Below are 10392 nucleotides of genomic sequence, written 5' to 3' on the forward strand. Positions count from 1 at the left end.
TGGTGAGCAGGTATGAAAGTCCATGAAAAAGGCAGATTGCTTTACAGCAGCAACAAATGCGCATGTACAGATATCCACTGTAATTACGACAGCGTTAAATTTACAACAGTGAATTCCTCTTACTTAGCTGTAGGGGGCTCCAAAGTTGCAAAAATACACACAACTACAGTTGCTTTAAAAGAATAATTCACCCAAAAATGAAAGTTTGCTGAAAATGTATTCACCCTCAGGCCATCTAAGATGTAAACATTTGTTTCAGATTAGAAGAAATGAAACATTACATCACTTGCTTACCATTGAATCAACTGTGATGAATGGGTGCCGTCAGAATGAGTGTCTAAACAGTTGATTAAAACATCACAATAATCCACATGACTTAAGTAAAGCAGTTCATGTGTTTGTAATAAAAGTCATTAATGTTATTAGCTTCAAACCACTGCTTCCAGCTAAAATGCAAATTTCATTCCTTTAATGAAGTAGAATACATTGAATAATGACTTAAACACTCATCACTTCAGAAGATTTATAATCTAATCTTTACAATACTTTATGTAGCTTTTTCATTCTACTTGAAGCTTGACAGCAACAGTCCTCATTCACTTTCAACTCGAAAAAAAGAACATTACTGATTTACAGAAATATGAGATGAGCAAATAATAACAGAATTCTCATTTTTGGTTGAACCATTTCTTTAAGGGTTTATGGAATTTGAAGAAGTAAAACGTTACTGACCCTAGTCTGGATTAGAAACATAGAAGGTTTGTACAGACTCAAACTTTACTGCTCATAAACAGAATCCAGGTCCTCCTAGACCTCAGCAGTTTAGAGATGAACTCATCTTGGTCTCACAGGGGGAGCAGAGCGCACTGTGCAGGACTTTATTGCTCTGGATAATATTGACTCAACTTTGAGCTCCTCAGCATCAGCCTGTAATAGTGTTTATCCAGGAGAGAGCTGAGGGGAATCCACACTCTCTGAAACACAGATTAAAGGCCAGAGTGGAGCATCAGTCCGCTCTGGTGTCTTATGGAAACATTACATGCATTCAAACATAAGCAGTTTCACCCCAAAATCAACTTAAAAGCAGCAGGCAAACAGTCTCATTACGATTCTCTCCATTCCATTCATTCCAGATGCAACCAATGAAGTCATCACCATTTTCACGCAGAATTAGTAATAAACACAGGTGGTACGAGAAGTATTTTTCTATAGATACAGTCATGGCAAAGATGCCTCATCAATTATGGGGGAAACCATAATTCCATAAATACTCATTCATTTGTATAGGAAAATTCTAATATTTTCACCTATTTAAATAGAGAGCAAATATGAACACTGAAATGATTATGACTTTACTGAAATGCATTTTCAGATCTATATATTATGTTTGATCTTAACTTAAAAAGTTAGCAAATTTTGTAATGAGTTCAAATATTTGTAAAAATGATCATTTACATTGTCAAAAACTTCTCTTTCAGAAATGCCCTGGCATGGCCTTCAATACAAGATATTTAGAAAGTCCACCTTGAAATGGGATAATTGAAAATATTCTTGTTTATCTGATTGGCACATTTCTAAAAATAAACATCAGCCATGCATTTCTAATAGTTTGTTGGGTGTCTGTTTGGTTTTCTACCTACTTCATATGACCAACTACTGAACTGTTTTACCTGGCTAAGGCACCTCTGCTACTTTAACTAGTTCTGTATTGTCAAACTTATCAAATAAGTATGTGCAACAAGCAAACACTGTTTTGGACATCAACGTCTATGAACCACTGCCTTAAACCAGACAGTCCTCAAATTTTCCAGTTTACTGACTGTATACATAGTGAACCAAGTTCATTTACCTCACCTGATCTAGTAAAGCGTTACTGTACATCCCTGACCTCACGACTGTGTGATCATTTTCTCATGCTCAACACATGCTCAGAGCTGCATTCCTGTAGTGCTGAAAAGGCCATGCAATCCACACATCTCATTCCACAGGCCACTATGTAAACAGGAAGAGATACAGGATCTATGCCTCAGTGTAGTTGATCTGTAGTGGGCACAGGTCCAAGCACAGGAGATACTAAGAGGGAACAAATGAGGTAAAAAGGACAGAACAGATACTTCTGTGGAAATCTGTGCAGATGCTTGCGTGTTGTGTGTAGACATTCAGGTTTTTAACACGGTTTTACTGGAGAACACTTATGGTACATCCGGCCTGTTAGCGTCAGGGGCTCAAGTGTTGTGACAGGGGAGTTAAACTAGGAGCCATTGTTGCGTCACACACTTCTTAGCATTATATACGGATGTGCCTATCCAGGACAGTACACATTTAAAGATGTACTGTGTGTCTTGTGTTGGTCTTTCCTGTGTCATGTCTTAAAGGGATAGTTCATTTACTCACCCTTATGTTGTTCCAAACCTGTATGACATTCTTTCTTCTCTTGAACACAATGATAAATGTATTAAATCATTAATATAATGTTGTTTTGAACACATTTTGCGAATTGGATTAACTGTTTCATTGAAAAGATTCAATGAAATGATTCATGATTCATTCATGAATGATTTATTGATGAACAAGACATCTCTGTCATGAACATGATAAGAGGAGCTAGAGTAGATTTTCAATTAAAAACACTTTTTTGTCTGTTCAACAAATTATATAGACAGCTTTTATGTTACTTTTATGTTACTTTTCTGGTACTTCTGCTTTTTGCTTCAATCTCTATTTATTTCAACTGCATACCAAATAGCGATCAATAAAACTCACAATTAGAAAGAAAGAAAGAAAAATAAATTATTGTGTATTCCACAGAAGAAAAAAAAAAAAGTCATACAGGGTTGAAATTACATAAGGGTGAGTAAAAGTTGACTGAATTTTCAATTTTTGTGAAATATATTTCCAATTATAACTAGAATTATTAGAACTATATTCCATTATTATTATTACTCTTATTGTGTTATTTATTGCACTGCCTATTAATTTTGATTAAGAATAAAAAAAATAAAAAAAATGAATAACAAAGGAGATTTGCTGTTGAAAGGGAATCATAGGACAGAAAAAGGGAATATTGCTCCTAAAATATGTATGAGTGTCTGTCCAACAGTGTAAATGACAGTAAGAAAAAAATAAATAAAAAAAGAGCTGTTTCCCACATACATATTTGACCAAAATCAATGGAAAGTCACATAATTATTATAGGTCTTAAGGAAGTATTGATTTCACGATAAAGAAAGTGTGAAGGAAATTCCATTTCATTTCCAGTGCAGAGAAATTTGAGAAATCTGTCTGCTTCCCTATACACTACAAAACAGTCACAATGACCTCAGCTTATAAACAATGACATTTAATTGTAGACATCAATACTATGCTATCTGTTTTGCCTTCCTTTAACCCATGAAAGAAAGCCACAAAAACTCACAGCAGTTGTCGGGTTTCAATGCATCCAGAGAGCCTCGAAAGGGCAGCTGTCTCAAGGGCAGCTGGAGTTGTTTATTCACACTCATAATGAGAAAGTAGATTATCTGCATCTAATTATCCCATCGTTTCATCCATTTTATGATTCAATGAGTCACGTTATTTTATTGATTGAGTCTACAGTTGACATTTGAGTGGTGTATTAAAATTTAAAGATTGTGTCGTTTATGCAGTGATTTTATGACGGCCGATGGCAGCAGGGTTTGGGCGGCACTAGCAGAGCCCAGCGAGGAGTTCCCAGCACATGCAGCCCATATGGGAGGGCTGAGGTTCAATTCCCTGCTTTCCGAAGGTCTCTGAGTCATCTAGAGGGCTCTCTATAACTTGTTTTTTGGTTGAGAGGTGAAAAGAGGTATGTCAGGGGTTTAGCGAACATGTAGAGTTTATCTGGTACCTGTCACTTAGGGCTAAAGTTGCTCCAGTAACAGTATATATTTTATAACAAATGGACGGAAGAGCGAATGCTTCATCCAGGCGGCTGTGATCTGTGTAATTCCACTCCAGAACCTACGCTCTCAGGAGCCTAAATCTGTCTGTCTGAAGACACCAACAGGCCTGGTGTCTGCAAACCCATGGGAAATACGGAGGAAATCTTGGATGTTGAGATTTAACTGTTACCCAAATTTGGCCTCGGTCCAGATTTGATATTAGTCCGGCCTCAGAAACTGTGAAGTGGCCTCATATCAGGCAGAAAGAAACCAGACGCTGTCATTCTCAAAGCAGCTCAAGGATTCTGGCAAATGCGACAGATTCTGGTTCAGCCTCGATGTCCGACCCTGTCTGCTCTGTGCCGGCTTGATACAAGTGACCATAGTCTGGGTCTCCACTTTGTTTAGCTAAGAGAAATTTTCAATTGCATTTCAAAGCAGAAAAGCAAATTTCAGGCTTACTGACGATTTTAAAACACAACACTTGGACAAATCAACCACCAGCTACACGTTCTTTACTGCAAGGCTAACGTGAAATATTTCCTACCACAGCAGAGCCAGACAGCTAAAGCCAAGCCCCCTAATCTCCCCGTGGACGATGTCAAAGATCACTGCTCGTAAACTCGACTTATTGCAGTTCTTTATAGCAATGAATGTGTCATACTTATTACTATTGTTTTGTTTGTTCCATTTTAATTTGTTTCATATTAAAGAAATCCTTGGTGCCTATGACACAGGTTTGACATCATGGTTTTTGGTTACGAGAGACTTGAAGACCAATGAGAATTGATGTTACGGATGTCCAAGCTGTGACACAGGTGCCATATTTGTAGTGTTGGGTAAGCTACTCAAAAATTTAGCTAGTTAGGCTATAAACTACTCTATAAAAATGAGTTAAGCCAGTGTTTCCCAATCCCAGTCCTCGTGCCCCCCTCCCCCTGCATATTTTGCATGTCTCTCTTAGTTAACACACCTGATTCAGATAACCAGCTCATTAGAAGAGAGCTACGTGCATGAACTGTGTTCCGATTGATATGATCCCTAAACAGTGTTCATTGCTTCCTACTCCCTGAGCAGGGGAAATACGCTGAAGTTTATTTCACTTCGGAACATCCATTCACAGATTTGCACTGCTGCGCTTCTCACACAGACGAGTGGACATCATATACCTCTGTAAATAAATGCAATTGTATTGTATATGGGGGGGGGGGGACTGGGATTGGGAAACACTGAAAGCTGCCATTCAGAGAAAGTAGCTAGTTATACTGCTAGTTACATGGAGAAAGTAACTTGATATATTGAATTTAACAATATCATTTGTGTGAGTAATTTGTCTTTTTCATAAAAAAAGCATTGCACACACATACACATAGAGAGAGAGACAGACAAAACAAGAGTGAGTGAATTGGGAAAAAAATTGGGAAGTTCTTCAAAATTGCATTTGTGTATGTGTGTGCGTGTATACCCTACACTATGGGGACAAAATGTCCCCACAAGGATAGTAATACCAGTAATCTTTGACCTTGTGAGGACATTTTTGGTCCCCATGAAGAAACAAACGTATAAATCATACAGAATATTTGTTGTAAATCTAAAATAGCAGAAAGTTTTGTGAGAGGGGTAGGTTTAGGGGTAGGGTTAGGTAAGGGGACAGAAAATACAGTTTATACAGTATAAAAATCAGTATGTCTATGGAATGCCCCCATAAAACAGAAACTAGTATGAGTGTGTTTGACTTCAGACTATTATGAGGATTAACATGTAATGAGTTTTTATTTTTTAATTAAGAAAATTAACAGTGATGTTCCAGGCAACTTAAGCTTGCTGCTTTTCAGCTCAGCTCAATGCAACATTAACCGATAGCAAGATTCGGTGTGTAACGGTGTATTATACTGTGGATCATTCGTTTTTGACAAGGTGACTAAATCAGGACTCAGTTCCTTGCCTTGTTAGACAATGGAGACATGCAGCACTAGCACTCATGGCAGCCTATGGACTGAGATGAACCTCTTTGTAGAGATTAATATCTATCTACACCTTTAACACTGCTGTGCTGCCAACGCCAGCTATATATATTCAAGATAAAGTACCCTGATGGTGTCAAGTATTATTCACGGAATCTCTCGAGTCTAAGAATTATACGCATTCTTAACGTATATGAATGTGGCTCCTGACCCGAGCAATGCAATAAATGGACATAACCAGATTGCTCATGCAAATGAATATTAAAGATGAATTTATTCACTAATCACTTGGTAATGTATCAGCTGAGAGGGAGTGAAGCTGGATTTCATCCTAATGACCAATGTTTCATTTCCCTCGCAAAGCTCTCCTTTCAATGCTGACCCTTTACACACAAGCAAGTCATCAAAGCAGCAAAACAGTGACCGACCGAGGCCAAGAAAAACTCAGAGACGCCCAAATCATTCACTGACATCCTCCCTAAAGTGTAAAACGCTCCTGCAGAGTAATGTCCTCCTCTTAAAACAGTGGGGACATGGTTTGGCTCTTTTGGCGCGAGCAGGTGAAACGTTTGGGTTTGATGGAGCTGAAACAATATAGCAGCGGAGGTGCTGTAACTCATTTTTGTGAACACAGGCCTCATCACGCCATGCGTGAATTTTCACCACAACAAGATTTTAAAATTAAACATCCTAGTGGACCTCTTCACAAACAGTGCTAAAGAAATAAACAAATAAAACTCACCAACCAATAAAAAATGCTACAACAGTCTGATCTCTTTTGAATTTGTAGATATTTTCACATAACATTTACACACACATCCATTCTGTATGTTTGTACTTTTGCGGATGGATGTATTGACAATATCTCCCTCATGTCGTTCCAAACCCATAAGATCTTTTACCATCTTCAGAACACAAGTTAAAGTGGGGAAGTCGTGGCCTAATGGTTAGAGAGTCGGACTCGTAACCTAAAGGTCGCGAGTTTGAGTCTCAGGTCCAGCAGGGATTGTAGGTGGGGGGAGTGAATATACCTTGAATGAAAGTTACATCAAACATCACACAGAACATAATATAAAGTAAAAATTAAGAGCGTAAATAAATGGGACAGCTTATTTAATCAATCAATTTCATTCAGTATATGTTCTTTTTCATTCATCACACTTCTGTGAAGTACATTCAACTTAAAATTAGTGTGGCAGCAAGTCTATGATTAAAAAGTTCAAATGAAACCTATGTCACTAAAATGGCAAACTGGACAAACAAAACATGAGGAAATACAACAAAACAAGAAAAAGAAATGACAGTTTCTTTCCAAATGTGATGCATGGGAGGGCAGAACCAGATTGCAGTTGTTAGTCGTATTACGTAAACGCTGTACATTTATCTGAATCTGTGAATCCCATGATGTGTATCTTGTGTTCAGTATTATTTATTCTGCTAAGAGCCTTATATTGGATTAGCTTTATGTTTTTATTCTTGGACACAATAGAGGTACACTTACAGATTTGTGTCCAGAAGTAAATACTGGTCACGATATTGAGATCTCTTTCCCATTTATCAATTATAAATGATACGGTCAGGTCAGGATTTTGTGTAATTTTTTTAAGAGCAGTTGGGATGCGCTTGCCAATTTGCTGATATATTCCAGCAGTGGGGAAAACTGTAGGGGGGTGTTTAATATATTGATTTTGGCTTTAATTCTACTTTTTGTTAGGATGTATTGTAGATATTGTCCTTTCCCAGTGCCAAACTTCTGGATTAACTCCTGAAAGACAAAACAAAATAGTGCAAGTGATAAAATGCACAATTCTTTCTACTTTAATTCCTTTTAATTGTTTATTCATAAAACAATACATTCGAAAAAAGTTAAAATAATAAGATACCACTCCAGTTTTTAATAAGTCACATTCATCTTGATCTTTACTGTAAAACTGGTCTTAGCCGCCCTTATTTAGTGTTGGGTCTAAATGTTAATTTTCTATACTTTCAGTTCTGATTCCAAACCTGTATTTTCCTCCAAGGCCTGACACAGAGGCTAGCGGCCATTACTGTCGAGCTTCCATAAGGTCAATTAGTTACTGACAGCACACCATCCTAAAGTACAATCATTTTACTGTGCATAATAACATAGCAACTTATACAGTATTTACAACATAGGTTTTCTCTAGCATGGTGACATCTTGATACAGGTATGATAATGATGTTAAACCAATTTGATGTGTCTGACCCCAGTGTGAAGTCTCTAGGCATTCAAATGGTACCAAATAATGAGGAAACTTCCTTCAGTGGTCAACAAAGACATTTTATAGGATAAAGACCGCCATTAAGCTGCAAGCATATGGAAAACCACTCAAGGGTTACTTCGCTAACACACTGAATGAAGCTGAGGAGAAGAGAGGGAGGAGTTCAGGGTCAAAACGATGGGAAACGTTCAACGTTCCTGTTCACTAACTGCTAGCTGCTGACTGTACCGGGGAACCACCGCCTTGAAGGGCTAATAGCATTTCCTTACACTGATCGACTGAGTCAGTGAATGGATCAGAGTCTGTGCCTCCATTACATTTTGGCTCTTGAACCCAGAGTGTATGTTCAAGCACAACTAGATGAAAAGAATGAAAAGTGACTTTAATGGGCCTGTATATATTGATTGGGTAGATACACAATAACAAAACATTTGGCATAAAAGAAAACAATCCGCAGGGCCTGTATTTCAGCAACAATCATGAGTATCCTACATTGATAACTTGCTGATAAATGTCCTCATGCCCATAGCAAGAACATACACACAATCCTTTACCAATCTACCAATCTACAATCCTTTACTAAATTCAGTTCACTTTCTCCAACAACCGAAAAAAATACAAAAATTAAACCTGAAAGCATTCAAACCCAATTCTACGTAAAAGGCTTATTTGCCTCAAATAAATTAGACCAATATTATATGTTTAAAATGTTTACTTTGAAATAACATTTACAGTGAATCCTTACCCTCGTAAATGACTAAAAATATATATATTTTTTAAAAGCTTGGCTAAAATCTCTCAGTTGTTGGTAGTAGAAGTAGCTTTCATTCAAATTGCACCAAAATGAGTATTTTAAGGCAATTTTCCTTTACAAAACACTCTTATATTCTACATGACATCAAAAGCCTGTGAGGACATCTCAATTTACAGCTCAGGGCCTGAATTCAACAGGGTTTACAGAGGTTTCATTGAGTCATTAGGATGCTATGACAACACTTTCCCTCTTATTTCATGTGTTTAATTTGGTTGGTTCAAGTTCCCTTCCCTCCTACACTTGTATATGGCTCCCCGGAGAGAAACAAGCAACTCTCGGAGAAAAGAGATGGGAGAAAGGGAGGAACACTGTGATCTCCTGCAGAGATGTTGGATCAAGTCTTTGTGTTATTCTCTTTCCTCAGGTGAATAAGGGTCCGGAGTTGATGTTCTGTCTTCTGCGGCCTTAAACTCATGTGAAAGTGCTCCACTCTCAGGCTCCGCAATACAGTCAGTCAATCTGTTGTTCAAATCTAGGTTTACCATGACCATGCAGTTTCTATGAAAAATGCCCAGCCAAGCTGACCACATCATTAGTGTTACCTGTGGAATGGTGGAATCATTTCTGAATGGAAGTGCCATTTGTGGTATTATTAGCCAGCTCAGACGTCTTTCTTCATGCCACTGGGCAACAACTGGGCAAACGGCCCTCACTCTTTTAAAATGACAGCTCATTTTTCCGTTCAATTGTCAGGAGCTTTTTCCTCCACTGTCTGGTGTTTCTTCTCCTTGTTGGCAAGTTGACGACGCCTAGTTCTACCAAATCCAGGATCTGCATTAGTTTCCGTTTTTGTAATGCTTATATCGTCTCTTAGCAATTATTAATGACAATATTAATGACTTCGAAGGAGAACCTGATCACTTCTCCAGCAGTGGAAGAATCCCAAGAGCAGCGCAGTGACCTCCGAGAACTCTGGGAAACAGTGTTCACTGGTGATGTTCTAGTCATTGCCACAACATTCATTATTCCTTGGGAGGGAATGGCGTACAAGACGGCGGAACACTCTGAATGGCAAATTTGCCTCCAGAGAGCTGAAGGTCTGCCAAGTCGTTACCCGTAGCTGAGTGTGTGTGCCCTCGGCGCGATCAGTCTCTGTCGATCCAGTCATCCGAGTGATGGATGCGTTGACGCTGACACTAACTGCAGAGAAAAAGGAAACCTTATGTTCTTCAGTGAGTCATGTCATCGCTCTTCTCTGTCTGTTTACTCATGAGACGTCCCCTATAAAAAAGCAGCTTTAGTACTCCAGAGTCGATGAGGGTAGAGCTGGCAGGAGCCATTAGCATGTGGGTGGTGGTAATATTAATATACACCTCTCTTAGGGTACGGGTCTGTTTGAGTTTCAGTGGCAAAGTAAACCCAACATGCCTTACATATAATGCCACTCTCAAATTGAGCCGCCGGTCGCCTTTGAAGTGTTTATCTGAGTCTGAAGTAGGAGAGGACTCTTGTCTGGCCTCCGTGACGAGTGT

The sequence above is a fragment of the Onychostoma macrolepis genome, chromosome 13, assembly GCF_012432095.1.
Source record: "Onychostoma macrolepis isolate SWU-2019 chromosome 13, ASM1243209v1, whole genome shotgun sequence".
NCBI classification, from domain to species: Eukaryota; Metazoa; Chordata; class Actinopteri; order Cypriniformes; family Cyprinidae; genus Onychostoma; species Onychostoma macrolepis.